Source organism: Lissotriton helveticus, chromosome 4_1 (assembly GCF_964261635.1).
Source record: "Lissotriton helveticus chromosome 4_1, aLisHel1.1, whole genome shotgun sequence".
Lineage (NCBI taxonomy): Eukaryota > Metazoa > Chordata > Amphibia > Caudata > Salamandridae > Lissotriton > Lissotriton helveticus.
Genome location: NC_136063.1, coordinates 335490380 through 335504635, shown reverse-complemented (window position 1 = coordinate 335504635; position 14256 = coordinate 335490380).

Here is a 14256-nt window from a genome sequence, read left to right as displayed (position 1 = left end):
TGTGCAGCATTATACCTCATCATTTCCCTATTCTTGCCACATAATTTAATCAACACTGCTGCATAATTCCTGTGGCACTGACTATAATTAGTCTTGGAAAGTGGCAGGGGAAGGCAAGCTTGTAACTGCTCTTGCAAATGCAAAACTTTCATTCTCCTACAATACAATTGCCATAAAAAAATAATGACAGAGAGCCTGAGAGGACAGTCAGCTGATATTCTCTGACAATCACCCCACTAGCTTTGAGATGTGGTTATTTGTAATAAGGCTTAATTCCTGGCAGAATGCAATGTATCACATTGATTAGAGCAAAATTATTTGGCCTTCCTGATTTCTTGAGTTATGGTTTGGTCAGAGGACTGATTTAGAATTTGGCTTATGGGTTGATCTGTCACAAATGTGGCAATATTCTATCTGCTATATAATAACTGCCATAAGACACAATGCACTTGAAATACAGCAGAGAGTATAAACGCCACATTTGTGATGGTGTAACCCATCTGCCAAACTCTAAATCCACCCCAGAGTTTCCATTGAATAGGCATTTATGGTTTTTCTGCTAACTGATTAATTTTGTAAAAAATGGTGCTGTGCGAAATTTTCAAATAAAAAGTTAATTCAGTTTAAATTCAGCATGGAATATTTTCCACAGATTAGTCAAGTGAGGGCCAAAATAAGGAGTAGTCAAAAAAATTACTTTTCGCATTTTAATTCTTATATGATGCGTAGCTCTCTGATACAGAAAAAAATACCAAATTGAACTACACTAACCTCATTTCAAGGAACACTCTTTGCTTGGTTTTGTGTAAATTTGTTCAGTAGTTTTTGAGACAGGTGGTTCCAAATAAAAAAATAATCTAATCTGATTGAACAAGTGAACATTTTCTCCCATTTTCCGTTTCGGATCCACAAACCCAAAGTTGGGGCCATGAACCCAAAACTCTCTCATTGGTTGCAACAACTTAAGAACAATTTAGGGGCTGGCATTACAGGACTTTCGGTATTGACTTGAAAAAAATAAAATAGCCATAAAGGGGCAGGGTGAGCATCCCTTAACACCCTGGTTAAGATGGAGGAGCTCAAAGGTACACCTTTTAAGTAAAAATAGAAAACAAGATTTGGCTGCAGTGTTGATGGACCTGGTGCTGGGTGCCCCGGAAGCTTGTTTCCTTCCCAGTATAAGAATTGGCTTGGTAGTTTGGTTTGGCCTGTTCCCATCATGCACTGGGACAGGAACAGACTAATTTGCATATAGCCAAGTTCTGAGCTGGGATGGTGCAGTGAGCTAAAAAACGGTGATGGATCAAGCCCTGATCTTTGGACTGGGTAAGAGTGGTCTGCTTAATTCAGGCACTCTGTTCATCACCACCCCCTTTTCTGAATCATCTTGTCCACCATAAGCGTGGAAGGGTATACTCAGATGTGAGTCCCTTGCTCATTGCACCATCAGGATTCAAGCAAGCCGAGCCGACGACGCCTGAAATGGCAGAAACCGGTAAAAACCCGGAAGCTTGTTTCCTTCCCAGTATAAGAATTGGCTTGGTAGTTTGGTTTGCCCTGTTCCCATCATGCACTGGGACAGGAACAGACTAATTTGCATATAGCCAAGTTCTGAGCTGGGATGGTGCAGTGAGCTAAAAAACGGTGATGGATCAAGCCCTGATCTTTGGACTGGGTAAGAGTGGTCTGCTTAATTCAGGCACTCTGTTCATCACCACCCCCTTTTCTGAATCATCTTGTCCACCATAAGCGTGGAAGGGTATACTCAGATGTGAGTCCCTTGCTCATTGCACCATCAGGATTCAAGCAAGCCGGGCCGACGACGCCTGAAATGGCAGAAACCGGTAAACCCGGAAGCTTGTTTCCTTCCCAGTATAAGAATTGGCTTGGTAGTTTGGTTTGCCCTGTTCCCATCATGCACTGGGACAGGAACAGACTAATTTGCATATAGCCAAGTTCTGAGCTGGGATGGTGCAGTGAGCTAAAAAACGGTGATGGATCAAGCCCTGATCTTTGGACTGGGTAAGAGTGGTCTGCTTAATTCAGGCACTCTGTTCATCATCACCCCCTTTTCTGAATCATCTCGTTCCTTGCTTCCAGCGTTACCCGTGCCTGAGCCAAACCCAGACCCTAGGTCGGTCAACTCACAGTGAGTGGTCTTTCCCATGATGGACTTCTTGTGAGGTCAGTGGGCCTGATACGAGAGGAGCATTCCTTATCAAACATCCAATATGGGTGCAGAACTTTTGTGCTGATCTGTCAAGTGAGGATGATAATAGGGGGACCAAAACTACGGGATCGACCGGCCTCCGGTCAGCGGTCACGACTGCCTTCTTATGATGCAACTGCACATATTGCGGTCACATTCTGACATTTCCCTATGGGAGCATGTGTTACGGCCGTAAACAGGCATAGTACATGCTCCCATAAGGAAATGTGAGGTGGTGTTAATCCCTGCACCCCGTAGGCGCCCCCTCGGCTACTAACCGGAGGCCACAATAAAAAGGTAGCCTTGCTAGGGGCCCGCAAACACACTTTCCGACAGGGTTTCATTGTCAGAAAGGCCAGCATGGAAACCCTGCCGAAAACCGTGCATCATAATCCGGATGGCATAAACTGCCGTCCATTTGGATTACAGGCCGGTCCCCTCCAGCACACTTGGTGGTCTGTCCACCGGGATCTTGGGACCAGATTTACAAATTGCAGAATTTGCCCATTTGCGAACGCAAAAAGGTTTTTATAAATGTACGAAGCCTATTTTCTGATGTGGTAAACTATAACTGAATCACAAATTGGGTTTGCGATTCAATATTAGTAAGGTGCGTGTTTAGGGCGTCCTTTCCTAATACCGAATCACAATCTTATGTGTGAATGTTTTGCGACCAAAATGCAGGCCAAAACATTCACATTTTACTGCTTTCTTTATGGAGGTGTTAACCTATTGGCAAATGGGAATGGGTCCCCAACATTCTCCTTTAAAAATGTTTGTAAAATATTTTTTAAGAACAGGCAGAGGTCCACACTGCCTACTCTAAAGAAATTAAAAGAAAACTTTTCTTTTCTGTTTTTGAAACCCATCCTGATTTCCTTAACAGAAAATTGGCTGCATTTATAATGCTGATCCCAGCAGACCACCATCCCAGTGATTTTTGCGATTCCCAATGGGTCACAAACCGTGACCTATTTCATCAATATTCATGAAGTAGCTCTATTTGTGACCCAATGAGAATTGAAAAATGTGAAAAACACACATTTATCACCAAATAGAAATTCACAAAAATTCTCTATTTGGTAATAGCAAACAATTACCTGCTTACATCTGACCCTGTCCACATGAGTAAGTAAATGCTTTATATTTTGTTTTATCTGTTATGTTTAAAGAAAATAATTTTAGCGTGAGAAAAAATGCTACATAAAACATAATTATCTTTCAAAATAACGCCTGAAAAAAATGTACATCTACATTTGTATGTGCCATTGTAGTGCCTTTTCAACATTGTTAATTGTATGTGCCACAGTGATGCTTCTTCCATTTCACTGGTTGTGTGTTTCAGTAAAGTACTTTTTATCTGTCACTGATAGTAGTCACATCAGACAGGTACTTTTAAACTTGAGCATGCATGTTATAGAAAAACCATGTGCCACTGTTATCCTTCTTCAATATCCGTGGTTCTATGTTCCACTGTAATCCATTTTCTACCTCATTGGTTCAACATTATATCACATGTATTTTGCAGTTCCAATAAATTGAAGCTAAACTTTTCATTAATCTTAAGACTAATAGCCTGAAATACAGCAGTCTTTTGCTGTTCATTCTTCACCCTTCTAGTCCCAAAAGACAACTTTGCAAGCCTGCAAATAGCATCCACCTTTGAAACTGGAGGTTTGTGCTCCATACATTTGGTATAGTTACTAACTGCCTGTGATATTGCAACCTTCTGCAGCCTATTATCTAAAAAACTAATGTAAAAGATTAGATTATTATATTGGGTGGGTGACTACCTACCTCAAGGCACAATCACAACAGTTGTCAGTGTGAACCCTCAAAGTAATTAAATTAACCTGTGTTCAATCGTTCAATAGCTATGGCTCAGAGCGGACAAATTCATCTTACGGTAATGTGTCAAGCATTTGTACAGTACCAAAACAGTAATAAAGTTAAAATGCCAAACAAGAAAGATTCAAAACCAAATTAGAAAATAAAGTAAAATTTAAGAAACAAAATGACACTACAATGGGAGAACTCCAGTAAGGGAAACCTGAGATACGTATTTTTGGATGGGGGGACAGCCAATATATATACTGTGTATCTGTATTCCCAACAATCACAGCCAGTGTGGGCTGCCACTCTGTTGCGACAAACCGTTGACGATTATATGTATAAAAATCAATAAAAATATGTGAAATAAAAAAAAGAAACATTTTTTTACTTAGAAATAGCACCAACTTGCTCAAAAATAGTCTTATTAGATGAGGCAGTGGGCACGATTTTAGGCAGACCACGATGGAGTTCGGGTCAGAAACACCAACCAGCTTTGTCCTGGTCAAAGATTTTACCTCCTGACTAAGGGGCTGATTTAGATGTAGGCAGATGGCCCGTGGGTCCACCATGGGAATGGAGTAAATTACTGTGGAAAATATATCACCATAGCTGAATCTCAATATTCATTTTAAATCATACTACATCGCTTTGAGGCGTTGTTCTTTTAACTTTAATGTACAATTATGTTGCAATTATTGACGTGCAACTGCTTAGGAATGCTTTTATCACTTTGTAAGCTAAAGGAACATTTTCTGGCTCTGTAAACTAGTATGAAAATTAATGGTATTCACTGATTTGAATGTTGCTACAGTTGGTCTGTTCATCTTGCATCTTATACTACTTTGTATCACTTATATATTGCATTGTGAGGTATATTGCAGTTCGTGATAAAAGCGTGGTGCTCTTCCCATAGGAAACTGAGTCACTATGGAGCTTACTACTCTTTGCTAACAGTGGGAACAGCCCTAATGCTTTCAGTAGGCTTGCTTCATTTAGAGATAACTGCCTAGTTACACCCAAAGCTAGCAATATAAACATATATTGCAATTTGCCACTGACACTGTCTGCTTTGTCTCCATTGAATCTTTTGATGACTCACCTGAAGCATCTTTGAGTAGTAATATTCGCTTGGCAACATAACAACACACCCTGAACCAGATTTAAATGAGGATTTAATTATTCAAGTAAGAAGATAGTATTTGCAGTATGTTATACCTGTCAGTCTTAGGGTGGTCTTCCCCCAACGTTTTGCCTTCCTCCTTCATTTGTTCTCATCTCGTTTCTGATGGCATTAGGACTCTGCACACTTTACCACTGCTGATCAGCGCTAAAGTGGATGTGCTCTCTCCTTAAAACAATATAGGCTCATCCCAAATTGAAATATTTAATTTACTTATATGTACATAGTAAAGCAGTAAAACATGCACCCAGGGCCAGTAAATTAAATGCTTGTTTGCTGTAACACTTTTTGCCCTAAGTGGGATGGGTATGCCCAGATGTGGGTTCCTTGCTCACTGTGCCACTGGATTCAAGCTAGCCTGGCTGAAGAAGGGTGACATACCCCAAAACCGGTCCCAGGATGCTTGTTTCCGGTCCAGTGAGGACCTGGCCTTGCAGTTCGTTCTGGACTGTTCCCATGGGGCACAGGGTCAAAACTGATTTGCATATGGCTGGGTCCAAACTGGGGTGGCGTAGTGGGCAAAAGAACAAATGATTTAACCCTGATCTTTTGACTGGGGGAGACTGTTTGCATTGTCAGCATTCCGTCCATCATTTATTTGCTGTAACACTTTGTGCCCTAAGTGGGATGGGTATGCCCAAACGGGGGTCCCTTGCTCACCGTGCCACTAGATTCAAGCTAGCCAGGCTGAAGAAGGGTGACATACCCTGAAACAGGTCCCAGGATGCTTGTTTCCAGTCCAGGGAGGACCTGGGCTGGCAGTTCGGTCTGGACTGTTCCCATGGGGCACATGGTCAAGACTGATTTGCATATGGCTGGGTCCAAACTGGGGTGGCATAGTGGGCAAAAGAACGATGTATTTAATCCAGATCTATTGACGGGGGGAGAATGTTTGCATTGTCAGCATTCCGTCCATCATTTGTTTGCTTTAACACTTTTTGCCCTAAGTGGGATGGGTATGCCCAGACTGGGGTCCCTTGCCCACTGTGTCACTGGATTCAAGCTAGCCTAGCTGAAGAAGGGAGACATACCCTCAAACCGGTCCGAGGATGCTCGTTTCCGGTCCAGGGAGGACCTGGCCTGCCAGTTCGGTCTGGACTCTTCCCATGGAGCAAAGGGTCAAGACTGATTTGAATATGGCTGGGTCCAAACTGGTGTGGCATAGTGGGCAAAAGAACAATGAATTTAACCCAGATCTTTTGACTGGGGGAGAATGTTTGCATTGTCAGCATTCCGTCCATTAGTTGTTTGGTGTAACACTTTTCACCTTTAAGTGGGATGAGTATGCCCAGACATGGGTTCCTTGCTCACTGTGCCATTGGATTCAAGCTAGCCTGGCTGAAGAAGGGTGACATACCCTGAAACCGGTCCCAGGATGCGTGTTTCTGGTCCAGGGAGGACCTGGCCTAGCAGTTCAGTCTGGACTGTTCCCATGGGGCACAGCGTGAAGACTGATTTGCATATGGCTGGGTCCAAATTGGGGTGGCGTAGTGGGCAAAAGAACAATGGATTTAACCCTGATCTTTTGACTGGGGGAGAATGTTTGCATTGTCAGCATTCCGTCCATCATTTGTTTGCTGTAACACTTTTTGCCCAAAGTGGAATGGGTATGCCCAGTCGGGGGTCCCTTGCTCACTGTGCCACTGGATTCAAGCTAGCCTGGCTGAAGAAGGGTGACATACCCTGAAACCGGTCCCAGAATGCTTGTTTCTGGTCCAGGGAGGACCTGGCCTGGCAGTTCGGTCTGGACTGTTCCCATGGGGCACATGGTCAAGACTGATTTGGATATGGCTGGGTCCAAACTGAGGTGGCATAGTGGGCAAAAGAACAATGGATTTAACCCAGATCTTTTGACTGGGGGAGAATGTTTGCATTGTCAGCATTCCGTCCATCATTTGTTTACTGAGGAACTTTTTGCCCTAAGTGGGATAGGTATGCCCAGACGGGGGTCCTTTGCTCACTGTGCCACTGGATTCAAGCTAGCCTGGCTGATGAAGGGTGACATACCCTGAAATCGATACCAGGATGCTTGTTTCCGGTCCAGGGAGGACCTGGACTGGCAGTTCGGTCTTGACTGTTCCCATGGGGTACATGGTCAAGACTGATTTTCATACGGCTGGGTCAAAACTGGGGTGGCATAGTGGGCAAAAGAACGATGGATTTAACCCAGATCTTTTGACTGGGAGAGAATGTTTGCATTGTCAGCATTCCATCCATCATTTGTTTGCTGTAACACTTTTCTCCCTAAGTGGGATGAGTGTGCCCAGACGTTGGTCCTTTGCTCACTCTGCCACTGGATTCAAGCTAGCCTTACTGAAGAAGGGTAACATACCCTGAAATTGTCCCAGGATGCTTGTTTCTGGTCCAGGGAGGGCCTGGCCTGGCAGTTCGGTCTAGACTGTTCCCATGGAGCACAGGGTCAAGACTGATTTGCATATGACTGGGTCTAAACTAGAGTGGCATAGTGGGCAAAAGAATGATGGATTTAACCTAGACCTTTTGACTGGGTGAGAATGTTTGCATTGTCAGCATTTCGTCCATCATTTGTTTGCTGTTACACTTTTCACCCTATGTGAGTTGGGTATGCCCAGATGTGGGTCCCTTGCTCACTGTGCCACTGGATTCAAGCTAGCCTGGCGGAAGAAGGGTGACATACCCTGAAAGCGGTCCCAGGATGCTTGTTTCCGGTCCATTGAGGACCTGGCCTGGCAGTTCGCTCTGGACTGTTCCCATGAGACACAGGGTCAAGACTGGTTTACATATGGCTGGGTCTAAACTGAAGTGGCATAGTGGGCAAAAGAACAATGGATTTAACCCAAATCTTTTGACGGGGAGAAAATGTTTGCATTATCAGCATTCCGTCCATCATTTGTTTGCTGTTACACTTTCCACCCTATGTGAGTTGGGTATGCCCAGATGTGGGTCCCTTGCTCACTGTGCCACTGGATTCAAGCTAGACTGGCTAAAGAAGGGTGACATACCCTGAAACTGGTCCCAGAATGCTTGTTTGCGGTCCAGGGAGGACCTGGCTTGGCAGTTCGGTCTGGACTGTTCCCATGGGGCACAGGGTCAAGACTGATTTGCATTTGGCTGGGTCCAAACTGGGGTGGGGTAGTGGACACAAGAACGATGGATTTAACCCAGATCTTTTGACTGGGGGAGAATGTTTGCATTGTCAGAATTCCGCCCATCATTTGTTTGCTGTAACACTAGTGGGCCTGCAGCACTGGTTGTGTCACTCACTTAAGTAGCCCTTCATACATGGCTCAGGCCTGCCATTGCTTAGTCTGTGTGTGCAGTGTAAACTGCCATTTTGGCCTGGTAAAAGAAACCTTTTAGCAACCACAAACCTTACTTTTTAATACATATGTCACCCCTACAGTAGGCCGGACAGCACAGAGAGCAGGGTGCAATGTACTGAAAAGTAGGATATGTCCTTTTATGTTTTACATGTCCTGGTAGTGAAATACTCTTAAATTTGTTTTTCACCACTGCAAGACCTATCTTTCCCATAGAATAACATTGAAGTTGCCTGATTACATTACATTAATTTCCAATTGGCAAGAGATAACAGGTTCATGCTTGGTGTCTCAAGAATCCTATTTTAAAATCCTAACTGATGGTGAAATCAGATTATAAAGTACAATTATAAAAATGGCACTTTTAGAAAGTCAGTATTTTCTTCACTTAGGTATCTGGTGCCTGCAGCCTGTCTCTGGTTGCATAGCTGGGTGTAATTGGCAGTTTGGCTTTGTGTATTCCTCCTAGACAGCCACACACCATAGGAGCTCAGGTGTGACTGGATGGGCCATCACTGGCAGGATGGGAGGGAGGATAGGGCCCAGCCTCACTTACATCTGAGTAGGCTTTGTAGTGTCTTCACACAAAGGGCTTAGCGACTCTCCATTGCAATCTCAGCCAGCTTGGAGCAAGGGAAGGGGGGCAGGGAATACCTTGTACTTCAAAGCGACTGTCTGGAAGCTTCACCCACCTTCCAGAGCTAAGGCTCCAGTGTATAAAAGGAGGACCCTCAACCCTACCACTTCATTACATGTCTGGACCTCGTCTGTCAGTAGGAAAGACTGATGTGCTTCTACAAGGACTGCAAACTCTGGAGGAGCTGCTGCCTTGCTGTGCTGCCCTACTGCCTGCTGCCCTCATGCCTGGGAAAGAAGAACTGGACCTGCAAACTTCACCTTGAACCCAGGAGCCCGGAATGACTCAAAGGGCTGGTCTGCATGCCTCCTGACTAACCCTGGGCGTAGTGTGCGTAGCGGGGCTACATGGAGGTCCACGGAGTTGCGCACAAATTCATTGGAACTCCGCTAGGTCACCCGCCTCCACCCCGCCTATACTAAAAAGTAAATCTACATTACTTACTAGTAAATTAAAACCACTTACTGGGAATGCGGTGTCCCCGGGCTGCCCTCCTCCTTTTCCTCGCTGTATTGGTAATCCTTGAGAAAACTGCACATGCGCATGTGACCGCATGCATGGGTGCACGTGCAGTTTCTCAAGGATTACCGATACAACAAGGAAGAGGGCAGCCCGGGGATGCTGCATGCCAGGTAAGTGGTTTTAATTTACTAGTAAGTAACGTAGATTTTTTCAAGCTCTTAAATTTAAGCTTTGTGTACCTTGCACCTGCAAACAGGCTTGTTCATACCAGAACTGTGCCGCTCACATGGCAAATCAGGCATTGTCCCCGGAAGTCTGTCTCTTCGCACAGTAAGCATCGCTTGGACTGGAAGCGTGAGGCTCCTACCCACTCGCCCGTGACACCCAGCCTGCTCCTTGCGTCACGCTGGCCACTACCAGCAATGCTGTCCTTGCTCCTGGCAATCTTTTTCCACGGAACGGGTCTCTTGGCAAACAACTTGAGAAGGTAAACCTTCAGAAGGACTAATCTGGGACTGGATCCAACCCGAGCTCCATCACGGTCTGCTTGAACTTTTGACTATGACTCGGTCTAGCGCGACCAGATAACCAAGAAGGGTGCTTTCTATTTCTAGGCGCTATTTTATTCTTTAAGAACTCTTAACTCTGGTTCTACTGATCTTTTTGTGTGGTGTTCTCACTGTTATACTGTTTGAAGTGTTACACAAATTCTTTTCACATTGCCTCTAAGTTAAACCTGAGTGCTCTGTGCCAAGCTACCAGGCGGTTGAACACAGGTGAACTTGGGTTTGCTTGTGTCTTACCTTGACTTGGATTGTGGTTGCTGCTTGACTGGGGCTCACACCCCAGTCAACCAGTAACCCATTTTTTAACTCAGTATGTTCAGTGGGAAATGTTCTCTGTAAAACTGGGATATAATGTTTATTATTATTTATTCATTTAAGTGTTTGTGTGAAGCGCTTCACTGCATAGTGCCTCTTGAGAGCACAAGGTGTCTAGGGAAGAGAAGAAGCTCACATCATGTGATTCTATTAGAGGTCTTCTGCAGATTCACCAAATAGGTAAATATGTAACATTGTGGTTCATGTTCTAGAAGCGTTCAAAGTTTAAATCAAAGCCAATTGAAATCCAACCGCAAAGGATCCTGTATGTGCGAGGAAGGGAGAGTGAAGGCAAAAAGTGAAAATGAATGAATAAATACATACCTGAACAAGTAAATAATTAATGGGGTTAATAAATAAGTGTAATGAATTTCCTTACATTTCCCCATACCTTTCAAATCAAAAAAATGCAATGTTCCATTTTTATAGAGCAAATGATCTAGTGAAGTCTAGCAAACATTTCATGAATCCTGGTCCTCAGATGCACTTTATATTTTCACTTCTAGTTTTTCAGGACTAGTCTCAATAATCTTTGTATTTGTCATCGGTATTATCATGCAGGCTGTCTCTAGCTAACACAGTTGGGACAACTGAGATAATCAAACTTCTATTTACAATTAAATAGCTTTGTATCACGCTTTAAACTGTGTTAATTCCAATAAAACCACAAAGTCCAGTTCAGAGGATGAAGATTCGAAATTATGTACATGATTGAAAAGAACGTGTTGGAGCCAGGATATTGGTAACCAATTTTAGGGACACACTAAGGGGCAGATTTACCAACATTTTGTGCTGGGTTCGCATCACAAAAGAGAAACAAGCCTGAGGAAATTTTGGTTTAATTTACTGTATGGCGCAAAACTTGTTTATTGCTGGAAATTTGCCTGAAAGTAATCCAAAACAGCCCAAAGCGCTGCTTTGTGTTACTCCACATGAAAGGGCCAGGGGGCGGGCGTGGGGGTGGGGGTGGATGGATGGTATATGGGCGATCTTGTGCAACCAGCCATGGATTGTGACACAAAGTAGACAGAGTTTCGCACCAAAAAATAATGCAACTTGAAAGCAGACGTAAAAAAAAACGAGAAAACCATTTATTTCTCCCACTTTGCATGTGTGCTGCACTGTACAGCACACATCCAATGTGAGAAAAGTTTTAAAGTTAGTATAGGCATAGTATTGTGTAGTTTATGGATATCTTTCCATTACAAAACCTATGCTAGACCCATGCAGATACCTTTGCACTGTGGCCCAAAGGTGTGTACATGGCACTAAGCAGCCTAATTGTGCGCCAGAGAGAGCAGGAAAGTCCCATATATGAAACTTTCCTTCTCTCTCCCTGTCACTCAAAGCAGTGCAGTGCGGCAGATTAGGAGGCTGCGCTTTGTTATGGTAGTTTTGTAAATCTGTGCTTTAGAGTCCCGTGGGAATCATGAGTTGTATATCAATTATGATTCAAGGGTGTGCGCATATGAGATTATCTGCAGGCATCCCCCACAGGGTGTTACAATTTTGGGACAAATGATTTATGAGACATAGAGCTGAATACTTGGAACTGAGAATTTGGAACTGCATGTTCAATTATGAGAATTAAGACTGTTTAATTGAAGAACAAGGATCTAAAGTCTGATTATTTTTCAAGAAAAGAAATTTGACTTAATTGCTTTACTAGAAAACGTATTTGATTATTGTATATAGATGTGCAATAGCACACAAGGGTAACCAATGATCAGGGAATAGCATCAGGCAATTTTCTCATTATATGCTATTTTTTGGTCGTTGTCTAATTATTTAATGGGACCACCAAAAATCTCTTCCTTATATCACAGTTCACATCAAGAACTCTAAGAAAGCTTTGTTGTGGACTTCAGTACATACTAAAATGCTTCTAAATATTGGCTAATCTAATGTGAGTTTTTCTGAAAAGCTAAAGTATATTTCTTCGAACACTTTTACATTAATTAAGAAAGAAATCATGGTGGTAGCCAAATGTTTTCCCCTACCAATGTTCATGAGAAGCTGAAAAGTCTTATAGCAGGTAGATATCATAAGAGAAATTGAGACCCCAGTATCTGAATAAGGCAGCAGTAACACATATAGTGATGGATCACAGACAGCACATCCTATCAGTGCATATCTCTAGGGACATAAACAAGCATTGCAAAGCCAATTGGCCTCAGTTTGCCAATGCTTTTTCATCAACGCTCATGTCTTTGAAATGTCAGTTGCATTTAAAATGCATCAGCTCTGGCAAAGATATTAGAAGTGCATATACATCTTGCAAGTCCATTTCATCTTGAAAGGCTGGAAAGTCAATTTCATGGACTTTCAGTATGGCACAAGGTGTGACATAGCAAACACAATAGGATGATGGACACAGGGTTGAAACCTTTCAAACACCAGTCAAGAGATCTGGGTTAAATTCAATGTTCTTCTGCTCACCAATCCATCCCAGTTTGGAGCCAGCCATATGCAAATCAGTCTTGACCCTGCTCCCAATGGGAACAGTCCAGCTCGGACTGCCAGACCAGGTCCTCCCTGGACCGGAAACAAGCATTCTGGGTATGCCCAGACGTGGGTCCCTTGCTCTCTGCACCACTGGATTCAAGATAGCCTGGCTGATGTGGGATGATACTCCAAAACCGGTCCCAGGATGCTCGTTTCTGGTCCAGGGAGGACCTGGCTTGGCAGTTTGGGCTGGACTGTTCCCATGGGGAGCAAGATCAAGACTGATGTGCATACGGCTGGGTTCAAACTACAGTGACGTGGCAAGCAAAATAATAATTGATTAAACCAAGGTCTGTGACCTGGAGTGTTTAAACACTCCTTCCATCAATTTATTTTATGATGTTTACAGTGTGGCATAACATGGCAGCCATCTTGAAGGTATAGAAAATAACATTTTCATACTTTCAGGATGGCCACCATGCTTCTTGACTCAACATGATGCATCATGGCATTCATCTTAAAAGCACAGAAAATGATGTATTCATACATTCAAAATGGTCACCACGTTGCATCATCACTAAATCATTGTAGACATTTTGGGCCATATGTATCATACAAATTTGCATTCAAAAAGGCCGAAATTCGCAGACTTTCGGCCTTTGCGAATGCGAATTTGCTAAATGGTATGTATTAAGAAAAATATGGTGCAAAATAAGGAATCGCAAAATTTGTGATTCCTTATTTTGCAATTGCATTTAAGGAATCGCAAAATTTGCGATTCCTTAAATGCAATGTATGAAGGAAAAAGATTTCGCAAAATGCCCTTAAGGAATCGCAAATTACCACCAACTTCAAGTTGGTGGTAATTTGTGAATTGTGACGCACATACATGCCCTTAGGGTGGAGTGGTGTGGCTCACTGGTTAGAGGCGGCAGACCCGGGAGCAGAGGACGGCCTGGGACCAGGGTTCAATTCCCGACGCGGCAGGGTCTTGGACCAGGGTCAACGGACTCGATAATTCTCGCCTCGGTGCCTACTCTAACTAGGGATCACACTCGGCAACTCTGGGCATTAGCTTGCCTCATCTCCACAACGGCCCCCCACATACGCCGGGGATGCCTGGTTTCACCTTGGAGATACCCATTAGGGACCATCTCACAGGGAAAGCCAGGACGGGTTCCCCAGCGGTCTACAGCGCAGAGATACTCCTTCGGGAGTCGATTCTAGCGCTTTAGAAACCCACAATCAATCAATCAATCAATCATGTATGTGCACCACATGTGCACCCATGCTTATTTCAGGGGTTCTTT